Below are 17,049 nucleotides of genomic sequence, written 5' to 3' on the forward strand. Positions count from 1 at the left end.
AAGTGAGTTTGCTCCAGAACACTGGGACTGTCTGAGCGGTTCCAGGGATCCGGGGCAACCCAAGGTGGGCGCTCTGCCCACTTCCTCCACGCCCCGGCACCAGGCGAGGGAGGCGCGCGCCGAGTCCCGGGAAGCCCCCCCGCAGCTCCCTTCGTCCGCACACGGCCCTGCGAGGAGCCGCGGCGCAGGTGGCGGGCGCACGGTGAAGACGAAGCACGTTCCCACGCCCGGGGGAGGGGAGGAAGGAGGCGCCCGCTTCCGGCCCAGGTAGCGGTCGGGGCAGCGCGGGTGCTGCTTGGAGCCCTGGGAGGGGGCGGGGCCCCCGCGGCGCTGGGGGCGGTGCTGGAGGCGGTGCCGGGGGCGGAGCCACTTCCCGGCCACCAGTGGCGTGTGGGGCCCTCCTGGGGCGCGGAGAGTGCGAGGTCACGGCGCCCGCGCCCGCCCCGAGCCGGCCGGGAGTATTTGAGCTGGAGCGCGGAGGGGGCGTGTGGAGAACGTGCGGCAGAACCCGAGGGGAGGTCGCGCCTCGTCCCCGCGGCCCCGGGGAGAGCTTGTGGCGGCGCCGCGTTGGGTCGGCCGCAGGGAGCTGTTGCTCGGGGATGACTTCTCTAGAAGCAGGTCTGTGGGGCTGGGGTCCCTGCAACTCTACACGCATCTGGAAAAGTTTTCTAAGGAGAGAGAAAGTGCAGACCAGAGCCTTGTGATCGCTGTTGAGAAATGGGGGAATCCTTCCAGAAATGATGTCATTTCAACTTGCTCACTAACAACTCTGTTCTCCAGTTTCTATTTGCACCTTGCTAAAATTTCCCTAAGACAATTTAAAACAAAACAAAACAAAAAATTTAAGTGATAATTTATTAGTACTAGGATGGTAATTGGATGTAAGCCTTGAAATAGCCTTTGTAATGGTGCTAAAATTTAAAAAGAGAGATTTTTGAAAATCCAAAGAATCCTCATGGGTTTCCTTTTTTCTGCTATTTTCTTGGTGATTGTAGGTGCTGTTAAAGCCTCTTAAATTTCTTTTAGAATTCACATCGACCCAGTGACTTTAGATTTGGTTTAGGTCAATACAAGAAAGGAGGTGCCTTATTGCTCCGTGTTAGTTGTAAAAATGCGAAAACTGAGGGAAAAATTATAGTCCTGTCATTCCACCCAAACGTTTGTAAGTTCAACGTCTAATTACTTTCCCCAGATCCTGGATGCTTATCCCTGTAACACCATGACTGTGTTGTTGTGTGTCACAGGCCCAGGATCACAGCTGTAGCCTGGCCACTTTGTGTCTCCTACCTGAGCTTTATTATTCGTTACTTTCAGGCTTTTCTAAAGGTAGGTGATCAAGTCGACAAGTTCTCTGGATTTGCTGGAGCCTGAGTTCCAAGTTTTGACAAATAAATCAGGGTCCATGTTATTCATGCCATATTGATTTTTATTACATTATAAAAGATCATTGTTTTCAAGTGGGAAAATTTAGAGATGTGTAAGATTTCAATGGTAACTTGTTTTTTATGAATTTATTGGTATGATATCTAGCATGTGAAAAATGACTCTCATTTGCCTTAGTCCTTTTTGATTATTATTGGTGAGGAGAAAAAAAGTGCAAAGTGAATGATTCAGCTTGGTGGTCTTTAATACCAGCTTGGCATATCTATTTGCGGAGAGTTTGGTCACATGGCAAAAGGGGATAGCATTGGCTTGGACATCGTTTTTCAACTGTATCTTTACAGCCTACGTTTTTTGGTGCATTTATTTGAAAAATAACTTTTATCTGTCAAATCCAAAGTATTTGAAGGTCCATGAGTTGCTACTAATAGTTTGGTGAATGAATAAATATTTGTAAGTACAAATCTACTTTATATGAATGGGGATTATATAAAGTTTTGATGTAAAAATGTATCATTTTAATAACTTCTGCAATGTCCATGCTCTAAACTATTCGGTTCCAACTTTTCCTCTTCTTCCTTCCTTCCTTCCTTCCTTCCTTCCTTCCTTCCTTCCTTCTTCCTTCTTCCTTCTCCCTTCTCCTTTCTTCCTTCTTCTTCTTCCTTCTTTCTTCTTCATTTTTATAGACAAAGATCCCTTCATTAGTCCCTTCCCTAGATCTATAATTTGAAAGATTGTATCTAACAAAGCAAACTCCCTTTCCTTGGTAATGGGAAACAAACTCAGTCATCCATTACAGGGCAAATAGAAGGTTTCCATTAGACTTTCAAAATAATTCACAGAAGACCCCTTACCACACTGGGGACACATAGGGAATTAAGAACCTCAAATTGGGGAAATTAGTCTTCTGAATTGAGGTCATCTGTCCTTGAACACCAAATTTCTACCACGGCCTTTGACTTGGTCTTTTTCTTGACTCTACCATTTACCAGCATTATGACTTTAAAAACTCTTTCTAACCCTGAGTACTCTTTTCTGAAAATGTGGATTACAGCAATGCCTTTCTGAAATGCTTTTTGTGAGTGTTAAATGACATACTGCATATAAAACTGTAACTACAGTGAGCACCTGGCATATAGCAAACAGTCAGAAAAATGCTAGCCACTGTTATTGTCCATTTTTCCTGAAGTCTGAGGATGATTACACCATGTGGTTAGACTTAGGTCTATTGGCTATCTCTTTGTGACAAAAACCACAAAAACTCATGTGGAAGTCATAAGGAGATAACATAAAAGCTGAATTTGGTCTTTGGATATGTTTATTTGGGTCAGCTCATCAATTTAAAATGACTGAATACTTTGAAACTATTTACCAATATTTTAAAATTAGTAAATTTTACATACATTCCCAGAATCCTAGCTTTTCCTGAAAAACAATAGGGCCCGGCAAGGTGGAGTTTGCACCTGTAAGCAGCTCAAAGCAGATGTGGTTGCCCACTCTGAATGGGGCATGTGCACTCTCTACTTTGCCACAAGGCCTCCACTCCCTGCTTTTACTTCGTCCAGACCAGCTTCACTCATATATTTCACCTCCTTTGTCCCTGCAGACATTTCAGGTTGTGATTTCTGACTCAGAAAATATCCCTTACTAATTCAAATGGGTAAATTGTGTAGCTCAAACTCTAACCCAACTTTCATCCTTAAGGAGGAGAGTAATCCTGTATTACAATTTATGAAGCATTTCTTCATAAAACTCACTTGGCACTTAAGCAACTCTGAGATTTAGTTCAGACATGCATTATCATTCCATTTTATAGCTGTGGACATTGAAGCTTATGGATTTGTACTAAAGCTTAGAATAGTGTTCTGATGACTTAAAGTTGTTTCGGGTTCTCACTAATGCCATTTTTTTTTTTCAGAGAGAGAGAGAGAGAGCAAGTAGGGGAGAGGGCCAGAGGGAGAGAGAGAGAGAGAAAGAATCTTAAGTAGGCTCCATGCTGATGTGGGGCTCGATCCCATGACCCTGGGATCATGACTTGAGCCGAAATCAAGAGCCTGATGCTCAACCGACTGAGCCACGCAGGCACCCCAGTAATGCCACTTTTAAAATATGGAGAAGTTTTCTAGGAAATGAAAGCCTTTCCTTTGGTTCTAGCATTTATTCTAAGCAAGTACTTTTATCCCCATAATTACCAACTAAGAAAATGAGTAGTGGAAAGAATACATGTATGGAAGTACATAAGTAGACCTTGTTTTCTCTCTCTACAAAACATCTTTAAGCAAATGAAGGGAACAAAACATTGATTATGGCTCATTCAAAACAAACCATACATATAACTAGACAAGGTCTGTTTTAAACCATACTTTGTTTCCTATGGTTTTGGAAAGCTGAAAGAGGCATGTGTCCAGTTCTTCTTTCTGCAGTAAGCTAGACCAGAGATTTCTGTGAGTGTGTTTTAAAGTTTTGTGAGAAAGGAGATACCTAAAACCTGTTTGGTGATTCATCCTGTTGTCTGTGTGAGGTCATTTTATATGGCAAACTCACTTTTCTGTGGGCTTCTTTTAACCAGGAAGGCTTTATTACTTTCAGAATCATGCTAGGAGAATAATCTATAGAATAAATTCAAAGCAGGGGTAGTTCATTTGTGGGTAGAGTAACTGCATGTGATCCTGATGGTCTGTGTATGAGAGAAGGTCAAACCAGCCATGTGGAAGGTTTGAGGAAGCAGCTAGGCAAAGACAACAGGAGATCCTGCAGGAGAAAAGAGTTTACAGTGTTCTCAGACCTGTCAGAAGCCAGTGGAGGGTGAAGACACAGGAAGAGGCGAAGAAGAACTTAGGGTGAGTTTAGGGGCGTCAGAAACAGCCAGATCATCCAGGGTCTGGAGAACATAGTTAGAATGTGGGTTTTGAAGGATTTTTAGCAGAAAGAGAATGTGGTCTGGTTTCTGTGTTGAAATCATTCTGGCTGTTGTGTGAAGATAAACGACCTACATAGCTGACCTGTTGACCATCCAGTATGCCTCTTCCTTCATAGGCAGGAGCTCCTTTTGAATCTAACTTAAACTTTATATGATGGGAGTTGAAGCAGCAGAAGCACAGCTTAGCAAAGTGGGTGCACAAAGGGAAGGATCCTCCAAAAATGCTCTGCCAAAATATATGATGAATATTTTTTAAAGTAAGAATCAAGGTATTAACATATTGCTTGGTTCTGAGTAAAACCATCTGCTATTCTCTTTATATATGGTATTTTGAGGTTCTAGTGTTTAATATTTATCCTAAAAGCCTAAAGTTATTATTTCTGACCATCTCTTTAACCATGTAAGGAATTTAGGAACATTTACATCCTATTACTACACTTTTAATTATTCATTATTGTCTATTACTGTGTCTTACAGTCAGTGCTGGTTTAGATTTACACACATGCATGACAATTTCTTTGTTGTTTTTGGCAATTTAGACTTTTCTTGTGGATCATTATCATTCTTGAAAGGTATCCTATAAACATGCTTTTTCTCAGGGGTCATCGTTGTTAAACCCCAATGTTTTTCATGGAAAATATCTTTTTATTGCCTTTAGTATTGAAAGATACTTTTATGGGTACTTTTGTTTCTTTTAGATTAATAGTTATTTTCTTTCATTTTAATATATATATATATTTTTTGAATATATCATACTACTGTTTTCTATTGAAATATCAGCAGTCATTCCGATTGTTTTCTTCCAAATGTAATGCATCTTTTCTATTTGATTGGTTTTAAGAGTTTCTCTTTGTCTTTGGTGTTCCATGGTTTTATTTTGATATGTATCTAACTGTGACTTTCTTATCTATTCTACTGGAGCTTCCTAAATTTGAGTGTTCACACCTTTCACCTCTTTAGGAAAACTCTCAGCCATTACCTGTTGCCTTTTATCCATTGTTTCTATTCTTCCTTTTTCAAATGGATTGGATGTGTGTTAGAATCAGTCAGGAAAATGGTTAATACTGGGTAGTTCAACAGAGAATTTAAGATGATACTATGGTCTGAATATTTGTATCCTCCCAGAATTCCTATGTGGGGATCCTGACCACAATGGTGAGGGTGTTGGGAAGGTGGGGACTTTGGACGTGATTAGGTCATGAAGGAAGAGCCTCACAAATGGGAGTAGTGTCCTTGTAAAGGAGACCCCAGAGAGCTGGCTCATCTGTCCCACCATGTGAGGTTACTGCAAATCGACAGTTGTCTAGACAGTGGGCCCTTACCAGACATAGGATCTACCAGCACCATGATCTTGGACTTCCCAGCCTCTAGAACTGGGAGAAATAAATGTTTGTTGTTTATAAGCCACCAATTTATGGTATTTTTGTTATAGCAGCCTGAACAGACTGACATATGAAGAACTAGTTACAAATGTTTTAGGGTATCTGAATTCCAACCAGGGGATAGTGAGGCAGTCTGTGTTTAGCAATAGCAAAAAAACCTTATCGCTGCTTGGGCTGTAGGGTTGCAGTAAGGAGATGGTCTTACCAGAACCCAGAAGGTGAGGCCATCTTAGAACTATGGCAGTTCTGTCCTACAGAAACAGGGACCATGGAGAGATGTAGCCACTGATGGAGACACCATAAAAGCCAAAGAAAGCAAAGGAGAAATATCCTGGTATCTCTTTTCCACCTATGATCCAGTCTCTTGCCTGAGACTCTCATGGATGGAATCTAGCAGAGAAAGAAGCCAATAGGACAAGGAGTGTGGAAAATACAGTTTTGAGATATCAGCTCTCCAGACTCAGGGCATGGAAGGTTATGCATGGATCTGCGAGCAAGTGGACCGTTCCATTCTCCTTTCCATAGCTTTCAATTGGCTTTTGTGGGGTTTTTTTTTTTTCACTTCATTTCCCTGTACTGCATCTTGAGTAATATTTTATTGTGGCAAAATGTGCTTTACATACAACTTACCCTTTTAATCATTTTAAAATGTGCAGTTGAGTGACATTAAGTACATTTATGTTATTTATTGTACTATTATCACCACCATCTATCTCCGGCACTTTTTTATCTTACTAAACTAAAACACTACCCATTAAACAATAATTTCCATGCATTCCCTTTCCCCCGAACCCCTAGCAACCACAATTCTACTTTCTGTCTTTGAATATAACTATTCTAGGTACTATATATATAAATGGAATCATGTAATATTTGCCCTTTTGTGGCTGCCTTTTTTCACTGAGCATGATGTCTTCTAGGCTAATCCATGTTGTAGCATGTGTCAAAATTTCCTTGCCTTCTAAGGCTGAATAATATTCTATTGTATGTATATGCAGCATTTTATTAATGTATGTCATCCATTGACGGACATGTTGGTTGCTCTCACCTTTTAGGTATTGTAACACTGCTCTGAATATGGGTATACATGTATCTTTTAGAGAACCTGCTTTCAGTTCCTTTGAATATATACCCAGAAGTAGAATTGTTGGTAATTCTGTGTTTTGCAGGGGAACCACTATGCATTTTCCACAGCAGCCACACTATTTTACATTCCCACCAGCAATGCACAAGAGTTCCAATTGCTCCCAACCTCAACAACACTTGTTTTCTGTGTTCCTCATAATAGCCATCCTAATGGGTGTGAAGTACTATCTCATTATGGTTTTTATTTGCATTTTCCTGATGATTAGTGGTGATGAGCATCACTTCATTTGCTCATTGCCTTTTGTATATCTTTTTTGGACAAATGTCTATTCCAGTCCTTTGCCCATATTTTAAATTGGATTATTTTGTTGTTGTGTTGTAGGAGTTCTTTGTATACTCTGGTTAACCTTTTATAAAATACATGACTTGCAAATATTTTCTCCTAGTCTGCAGGTTGTCTTTCCACTCTGTTGATAGCGTCCTTTGATATACAAGGGTTTTTAATTTTTATGAAATCCAATTTATCTGTTTCTTCTGTTGCCCGTGTTTTGGTGTCATATCCCAGAAATCATTGCCAAATCCATTGTCATGAAGCTTTCCTCCTATATTTTCTTCTAAGTTCTAGAGTGTTAGCTCTTATGTTTAGATCTTTGATACATTTTGGGTTAATTTTTGTGTATGATTTAACATAAGGATTTAGCTTCATTTTTTGGCATATCGTTATCCAGTTTTCTCAACACTTTGTTGAAAAGACTTTCTTTCCCTATTGAATGGGCTTGGCAGTCTTGTTGAAAATCATTTGACCACATGTGTTTTATTTCTGGGCTAATTTATTCTGCTGGTCTGTCTTTATGCCAATATCACACTGTTTTGGTTATTGTAGCTTTGAAATAAATTTTGAAATCAGGAAGTGTAAAACCTCCAACTTTATCCTTCTTTTTAGGGTTATTTGGATTATTTGAAGTTCTTTTAGATTTCATATGTATTTTAGGATGGATCTTTTTCTTTTGGGGATTTGATAGGTAATGCAGCTGTAGATTGTTTTGGGTAGTACTGACATCTTAATATCTTAATATGAAGTCTTGAACTTGATATTAACAAGTCTTGAACTTGATATTAACATCCTATATGAACACAGAATGTCTTTACATTTCTTTGTGTCTGGTGTAATTTCTTTCAGCAATGTTTTGTAGTTTTCACCGTACAGGTCTCTTGCCTCCCTGGTTAAACTTATTCTTAAGTATTTTATTCTTTTTAATGCTATTGTAAATAGAATTGTTCTCTTCCTTCTCAGATTCATTGTTAGTATATAGAAATGAAACTGATTTTTGATGTTGATTGTGCATCCCACAACTTTTCTGAATCCATTGATTAGTTCTAACAGTCTGTTTTGTGGCTTCTTTAGGGTTTTCTATGTATAAGATCAAGTCATCTGTGAATAGAGATAGTTTTATTTTTCCCCTCCAATTTGAATTTTTTTTTTTTTTTTTTTTTTTTTTTTTACTGCTTGCTCTGGCTACAACTTTCAGTACTATGTTGAATAGAAATGGCAAAAGTAGGCATCCTTGCCTCTTCCTGTTCTTAGAGGAAAGGCTTTTAGTCTTTCATCAATAAGTGTGATGTTAGCTGTGGGTTTTTCATGTATGTCCTTTCTTATGTCCAGGTAGTTTCCTTCTATTCTTAGTTGGAAGGTTTTGGTTTTTGTTTTTAAGTCTTGAACAGGTATTGAATTTCTTAAAGCATTTCTGCATCAATTTAAATGATCATTTTTTTATTCATCATTTTGTTAATGCCATGTATTACATTGATTGATTTTTATATATTGAACCTTTCTTGCATTCCAGGAATAAATCCCACTTGGTCATTGTATATGACCCTTTCCATATGCTATTGAGACCCTTTGAATATGTTGTTGAATTCAGGGTGGTGGTATTTTATTTGAAGATTTTTGTATCAATCTTTATTGGGATATTGGTCTGCAGTTTTTTTATAGTGTCTTTGTCTGGCTTTTGTGTCAGGGTAATGCTAACCTCATAGAATGAATTAGGCACTATTCACACTTCTTAAATGTTTTGGAAGAGTTTAAGAATTCTTAGTACTTATTTGTTAAGAGTTTAAGGTGTTAATTTTTGTTTAAGGTGTTAATTTTTCTTTAATGTTTGGTAGAATTCACCAGTGAAGCTATCTGATCTTGGGCTTCTTTTGTTGGTGTTGAGAGGTTTTTGGTTACTGACTCAATTTCCTTACTAGTTATGGACCTATTCAGACTTTTAATTTTTTCATGGTTCAGTCTTGGTAGGTTGTGTGTTTCTAGGAATTTGTCCATTTTATCTAGTGTATTCATTGTGTGGGCATATAATTGTTCCTAGTTTAATTCTTTCTATTTTAATGAAATCAGTAGTAATGCTTCCTCTTTCATTTCTAGTTTTGGTTATTTGTGTGTTATCCATCTTTTTTTCTAAGTCAGTCTGAATAAAGGTTTGTCAATTTTGTTTATCTCTTTGAAGAACAAACTCTTGGTTTTATTGATTTTCTCTATAGTTTTCTGTTTTCTATTTTGTTTATTGCTACTCCAGTATTTATAATTTTCTTTTATTACTTTTGGTTTTAATTTGTTCCTCTTTCTCTAATTCTAGTTTTAGGGTATAAAACTAGGATTTGAGATTTTTCTTCTTTTTTAACATAAGCTTTATAGCTATAAATTTACCTCTTACCTATGATTTCACTTCATCCCTTAAGTTTTGCTATGTTGTATTTTTATTTGCTTCAAGATATTTTCTAATTTTTCTTGTGATATTTTTAGAGTGAAATATTATTTTTTATTTTTATTTTTTGATTTATTTTTTTAACATAATTTATTGTCCAGTTGGCTAACATACAGTGTGTACCATGTGCTCTGGGTTTTGGGGGTAGCTTCCCGTGATTCGTCGCTTACATACAACACCCAGTGCTCATCCCAACAAGTGCCCTCCTCAATGCCCATCACCCATTTTCCCCTCTTCCCCACCCCGCCATCAACCCTCAGTTTTCTGTATTTAAGAGTCTCTTATGGTTTGCCTCCCTCCCTCTCTGTTTGTAACTATTTTTTTCCCCTTCCCTTCCCCCATGGTCTTCTGTTAAGTTTCTCAAGTTCCACATATGAGTGAAAACATATGATATCTGTCTTTGTTTGACCGACTTATTTCATTTAGCATAATACCCTCCAGTTCCATCCACATTACCGTAAATGGCAGGATTTCATTCTTTCTCGTTGCCATATTTTGTGATTTGTTTGTCAGACTCATTTGTTGTTTGATAGTGTGTTGTTTAATTTCCACATGTATGTGTATTTTCCAATTTTTCTTTTGCTGTTGATTTCTAGTTTCATTACGTTCTTTTTAAAAAAATTTTTAATGTTTAATTATTTTTGAGAGACAGAGTACAAAGGGGCAGGAGGGGCAGAAAGACAGAAGGAGACACAGAATCTGAAGCAGGGTCCAGGCTTCGAGCTGTCAGCACAGAGCCCAATGCAGGGCTTGAACTCATGAACTGTGAGATCATGACCTGAGCTGAAGTCAGATGCTTAACCAACTGAGCCACCCAGGCACCCCTCATTATGTTCTTACTGAAAAAGATATTTTGTATGTTTTTAGTCTTTTGAATTTTATTAAGACTCATTTTGTGGCCTAACATATGGTTTATCTTGAAGAATGTTGCATATACACTTCAGAAAAAGTGTATTCTGCTGTTGTTAGATGGAGCATTCTGTATGTATCTATTGTTTTATCCATTACTGAAGGTGGGGTATTAAAGTTTCCTGGTATTATTGTAGAGCTGTTTATTTCTCCCTTCAATTATGTCAATGTTTGCTTCATATATTTTGGAGCTCTGATGTTTTGTGCATATATATTTATAATTGTTATATCTTCTTGGTTAGTTGATCCTTTTGTCATTATAGTATCCTTCATTTCAACCTGAAGGACTCCTTTTAGCAGATTTTGTAGGACAGATCTAGTGGTAATGAACTCCCTCAGCTTTTGTTTATTTGGGGAAGTGTAAATTTCTCCTTCATTTTTTGAAGGGCAGTTTTGCTGGATATAAAATTCTCAGTTGACAGGTTTTTCTTTCAACACATTAACTATATCATCCTACTGCCTCTGACTTACAAGGTTTCTGGTGGGAAATCTTATTGAGGATCCTTTGTAAATGATGAGTTGCTTTTCTCTTATTGTTTTCATGATTCCTTGTCTTTGTCTTTTGAGTCCTTCATTATAATGTCTCAGTGTGGGTTTCTTTGGATTTATCCTTGCAATTTGTTGGGCATATTGGATTTATAGACCCTTCTACGTGGATTTGTGCATCTCTCCTTTCCTTAAATTTATGATGTTTTCAGCCATTATTTCTTCAAATAATCTTTTGCCTCATTCTCTTTCTTCTTCTTCTAGAACTCATAATACTTTTATTGGTCCTCTTGATGGTATCTCATAAGTCCCTTAGGCTCTGTTCATTTTTCTTTTTTTTCCTTTGTTGTTGTTGTTACTTTTATTATTATTTTATTTATTTTTTTTTTTTTTTAATTTTTTTTTCAACGTTTATTTATTTTTGGGACAGAGAGGGACAGAGCATGAACGGGGGAGGGGCAGAGAGAGAGGGAGACACAGAATCAGAAACAGGCTCCAGGCTCTGAGCCATCAGCCCAGAGCCCGACGCGGGGCTCGAACTCCCGGACCGCGAGATCGTGACCTGGCTGAAGTCGGACGCTTAACCGACTGCGCCACCCAGGCGCCCCTATTATTATTTTAGAGAGGAGGTTCAGAGGAAGAGAGAGAGAGTGAGAATATTAACCAGGTTCCACACTTGGCACAGAGCTCAACATGGGGCTCAAACTTATGACTGTCAGATCATGACCTGAGCCAAAGTCAAGAGTTGGGTACTCCAGGCACCCCTGTTCATTTTTCTTCATTCTTTTTTCTTTTTGTTTTTCAGACTTGATAATTTCAAATGACTTGTTTTTATTTCATTGGCTGATTTTCTGCTGCTTGTTCAAGTCTGCTATTAAACCCCTCTAGGGAATTTTTCAATTCAGTTATTTTTTATATCCAGAATTTCTGTTTGGTTCTTTTTTTTTAAACATAATTTGTATCTCTTTGTAGGTACTCTATATCTGTTCTGAAAAAAAAATGCACAGGATGACTTTATTTCTTTGTTTCTTTCTTAAATATTTGATAGAATTCATTGGTAAAATCATCTGAAAATTTTCTAGTTACTGTGTTCTATTCATTTCAATCAGTGTTCAACAAATCCTTATAGAGTACATCCTTTGTGCTAGTCATGGTTTTAGAGTCTTTGGGATATATCAGTGAACAACCTGGATAAAATTTCAGTGCTCATGGGCTTATATTCTAGGAGCATAGAAAAGCAATAAATAAAACATACTAAACAGGAAATGATATAGTGTGAAAGGAAGTAACAAGTGTTATGAGAATAGAGCAGAGAAGGTGGGACCAGGAATTTGGAGGTAGGATGGAGTGGAGGAAGGCAGATTGGCATTTTAAACAGGATGGTTAGAGTAGGACTTATTGAGGAAGTGATGGCTGATGGAAGAATTAAAGGAAGTGATGGAGTAGGCAATGTGGATATCTGGAGAAAGAGCATTCCAGGCAGAGGGAAGACACAGCCCAAGGGGACATCATCCCTGCTGTGTTTTAGAATGAGAATTAAGGCATTTTGGTTATTTTATTAAATAAGAATGAAGTGCAGATTTACAAAAGCAGTCAAGGGGTGCTTGGGTGGCTCAGTCAGTTGAGTGTCCAACTTCAACTCAGGTCCTGAACTTGTGGTTCGTGAGTTCGAGCCCTGCGTCCAGCTCTGTGCTGATAGCTTAGAGCCTGGAGCCTGTGTCAGATTCTGTGCCTCCTTGTCCCTCTGTTCCTCCCCTGCTCACAGTCCATCTCTCTGTCTTTCAAAAATAAAGATTAAAAAAAAATTTTTTAAGCAGTTAGAAATAAGTATTGAGATGAATGTTAAGATCCCGAAGTAGGGTACCTTTTTCATTGTATTATGGTTTTTTTTCTATCATGAAAAAGAAAAACACCAAAGCTCAGCAGCTCAATATACAATAAGTCAATTCAAAAGGATTATTCTTCATTTTTAAAATGTGGCTCTTAAAATAGAATAGTATCTTTTGGAATTATGGTAAATACATATGTCAAAATATAGTAAGTATATATGCCAAAAATATTTAGCATATATGATCATTTAATCGAGAAATTAGTTTTTGTTTTATGAGCTAGAGAATTATTTTTTATTCTATGAGTGCTAAAGGACTAGAAAAAAAGATGAACATTCATAGTTATGTAGAATACAATCTACTGTAATTATTAAATAATTAATTTTTAACTGACATTTATTTTATTTTTAAATAATAACCTTTCACGTAGTGGGAGAAGTATGGCTTAAGATTCAGAAGACTTGCTTCTATCCTAAGTTTTTTTAATTCTTTTTTTCCTTTCTTTCTTTTAATGTTTATTTATTTATTGAGAGAGAGTGTGTGTGTGTATGCATGCACATGTGCTCATTTGGAGGGAGAGGGAGAGAGAGAGGAGAGAAAGAATCCTAAACAACCTCCATGCTATCAGTGTAGAGCCTGACATGGGCTCAATCTCACAAACCATGAGATCATGACCTGAGTCAAGAATCAGATGCTTAAGCCATTGAGCCACCTAGTCACCCCTAAGTTCTTCAAAGTTTAATTTTGAGAAAGTCATTTTAGGCTTCATTTTACCTACTTGTTGAGAATTTTGTTTGTTTTAAATGAGATTTGACTAGCTGCATTCTGTTTCCAAAACACTTGTGCTTTTGTTATTCTGTGATTATTGTTTTATATTATAATAATGCACTGCTTTAAATGTTTATCTTACTTAGAACTGTTAAAGAGGATATTATATTTTGGACAAACTTCAGTCATGTTTAATGTCCAACTCCAATACTGCTCATTTTCTGTATCTCTTCATGATCACTTCAGAATTTCTTCTTCACCTGGGCTTCTATAACACTTTATGGTTATTTCTGTTATCTGTCACTTTTCATAATATTACTTACATGTATCTATCTATGAGTTGCCTATCTTTGTATCCTCAAGACACTAAAATACTTTGCACACATTGGGTGTTCAGCCATTCTTAGTTGAATTCTGATGCCTGTATATTTAAATATGAATAGTTATGGGGCACCTGGGTGGCTCAGTTGGTTAAGCATCTGACTCTTGATATTTGGCTCAGGCCATGATCTCAGGGTTGTGGAACCAAGCCCCATGTCAGGCTCCAAGCTGAGCGTGGGGCCTGCTTGAGATATTCTCTCTCTCTCTCTCTCTCTCTCTCTCTCTTTCTGTCTCTGTCCCTCCCTCCCTTTCCCCCCTCCCCCTCCCTCTGCCATCTCCCCCACACACATGGTCTACCTCTCTTAAATAGATAAATAAATAAATAAATAAATAAATAAATAAATAAATGCCAGTAGTTAATTCCTAATAATTAACGTAGCAGAAAGTAAAGTTGTGTTCAATAACATTACCACTTGAGAGATAGTATTCCATGTAATGAATGTTTCTTGTGATTGAAAATGCTTATTTCAGGTATTTAATAAGATTTAATATGGTCTTTTGGTCTTTTACACTATATGGATGGCATAAATGCTTATTTGCATGACTCAAGTACATAGATGGAAGAAGTAATCTTGTCACTGATTGTGCAATCACTAAAGTGGATGATTATTACTGATTACCTCCTACTTGTTCTGTTGCATTTTGGATCAAAGGCACAAATTTCATAAAATTAAATGTTCTATGAACTATTCATAAGTGTATTTTTATGTAGTAATGTAATTTTTAGCAGACATTCATAGCCATTTACTAGATGATGTGCCCTTAAGTATAATGAATCAGAATATGATCCTTATTTTAGTGAGATTTTCAAATTCTTTTCAGCTCTCCCTCATCCTTATTTTTCTCCCTCATTTAAAAACTTCTTTTGAAGAGCCATATTGATTAATTTATTCAACAGCTGTATATTTAACATCTACTACATGCCAGGAACAGAGTTAGGCATTATTAGATTTGGATGTGAACACGACAGATAAGGTCTGTGTTGTCAAAATTAACAGGTAAACAACAAAATGTTTGCCCATTTTCCCAAATTTACTAATTGCCTCCCATGTGCTAGGCATCATTCTGGAAACTGCACGTACAGTAGTAAAAAGAGCAAAGTCTATACCCTTTTGTAGCTTGCATTCTAAAGGAGAAATGGGGAAATATGTGGGGAAAGCTACCTTTATGTAGGTTGTTCAAGAAAAGCCTTTCTAAGAAAGTGATGTTTGAGCCAAGATCTGAAGGCTGAGAAGGAACTGAAGTAAAAGACTAATTGAGGCAAAACAGCAAAATTGATTATACTGAGAATGAACTCCTGTTTTATGCACATTAGTTTAGTTTTCAAGATGAGAAAGTTGAGTTTATTATTGCTTTCATCTTTTCAATAATTAGTAAGTAAGGGCATCAGCTGGGAAGTTTTGTGAGAGGGGATAGAGAACAAAGAGGAACAATCTGAGGAGACAAAAGTGTGAGAAGAGAGATCATTGTGAAATAATCCCTCCAGAGAGCAAGGAACAGACAAACCAGGGAAGCGCAGTAGGACCTCTGGGCAGTGTCGACGGTCTACTTGTAGGTTTTTTTTATCCTGAATTTGAAGTGAAACTAGCATTATGGTTGTGTGGTTTTCTCCAGCTGTAGGCACAGGTGTGAAGAAATGTAAGGTTTAACCAGAGCTGTTTTGTGGTTTTTTGTTTTTTGTTTGTTTTTTTGTTTTGTTTGTTTTTTACCCTGGGAGACTCATGGTGGAGAAAGAGGAACAAGAGCGTTGAGGGTGTTTGCAAGGAGATCATAATAACTCAAGCTATAGAATTTATGCCGGGGAATGAAGACTGAATACGGTTGATGGCTATAAAGAAAGTGAGAACTCAATGGATTGGTGGTGGGGCAGAGGTTGAACATTGTAGTTAGACTAGTGTATTTCATGAGCCAACATTATTACGTAGTATTAATACCTTATTAACAGATGTGTTTCTATGTGTATGCATACACATACAAGCACAACTGCAGTCAACTTTTGTTTTATATTTAATGTTTATTTATTTTGAGAGAGGGAGGGAGAGAGAGAGAAGGGCAGAGAGAGGGGGAGAGAATCCCAAGAGGCTCCGTGCTGTTAGCACATAGCCTGACGTGGGCTCAGACTCACAAACCATGAGATCATGACCTGAGCCTGAATCACGAGCTGGATGCTTAACTGACCCAAGCCACCCAAGTGCCCCTGCAGTCAACTTTTTGTCATTGAAAAAAGTGAGGTTTTGCATAGATAATTGAAAAAATGTGAGGCCCCCAGAAGTTTGGGACCTATTTCTGTTACTTTTTTTTTTAATAATTTTATACAAATGGTTGAATGTAATATAGGGAGAGTATAGGAGGTTGAAAATACCACTGGGAAGTCAGAAAACCTGAGATCTTATTTCACATTACATATAACATCACCTTTGTAAAGTCACCTGGATTCATTGGCCATAGTGTCCTAATTATTTCAGCACTGTTCCAGGTATTGGGCATATCATGATACCTGATAAACATGGGTAAAATGCTATGCAAGTACAGAGGTGGGGCATCAACCCAAATGGGATGGAGAGTGGTCACATTCAGAGGAAATGACATCAAGCCAAGATCTGAAAGATAAGTAGGTGTTGGAATTTAGTAAAGAAACCACAGGCAGAAGTGGAAGGGATTAGTGTATATTAAAATCCTTAAGCAAGAAAAAAAAAATGACCTTAAGGATCCTGAGTGGCCGGTTTGTAGTGACTGAGAGAAGAGTTGAGACATGAGGCTAGAACATTAAGCAAGGACCGACCATATTTTAAAGAACCTGGTAAGTTAATGTTAAAGAAATTTCATGCTAAAAGTAACATGAGGGGACCCATTATTGGGTTTTACATACAGGAGGGGTATAAGACATGATCACTTTAAAGTGTGGGATTTGCCTTGATGATGTTGAATCTTTATGGTTGTGGTTAATTCTAAATTAATTTCATTCACTGTACTAATACCTGAGTATAAAGCAGCACATCGAAATGATTTAAATATTTTGTTTTTTATTTTAATATGAAAAGAATTAAGAGCAATTAATATGGGACTATATTAAACATAGAAATAAAGCCTTGTTTACAAAGCATTATTACTCTTAGTAATCTTTTTGCAAAAAGAATTGAAAT

The 17,049-nt window shown here is 37.5% G+C and overlaps 1 protein-coding gene across 5 annotated transcripts in view; it reads left to right on the forward strand.

Moving 5' to 3' along the window:
- Positions 1-495: 495 nt before the first annotated feature.
- Positions 496-17,049, forward strand: part of MYO3A (myosin IIIA) — a 245,290-nt gene continuing 228,736 nt past the window's right edge. For all 5 annotated transcript variants that reach the window (XR_007154139.1, XM_047867899.1, XM_047867900.1 and 2 more), the window contains exon 1: positions 496-618. The gene's annotated coding sequence lies outside the window, so the exon portion shown is untranslated. The remainder of the gene's footprint in view (positions 619-17,049) is intronic.

This window comes from Prionailurus viverrinus, chromosome B4 (genome assembly GCF_022837055.1).
Source record: "Prionailurus viverrinus isolate Anna chromosome B4, UM_Priviv_1.0, whole genome shotgun sequence".
Lineage (NCBI taxonomy): Eukaryota > Metazoa > Chordata > Mammalia > Carnivora > Felidae > Prionailurus > Prionailurus viverrinus.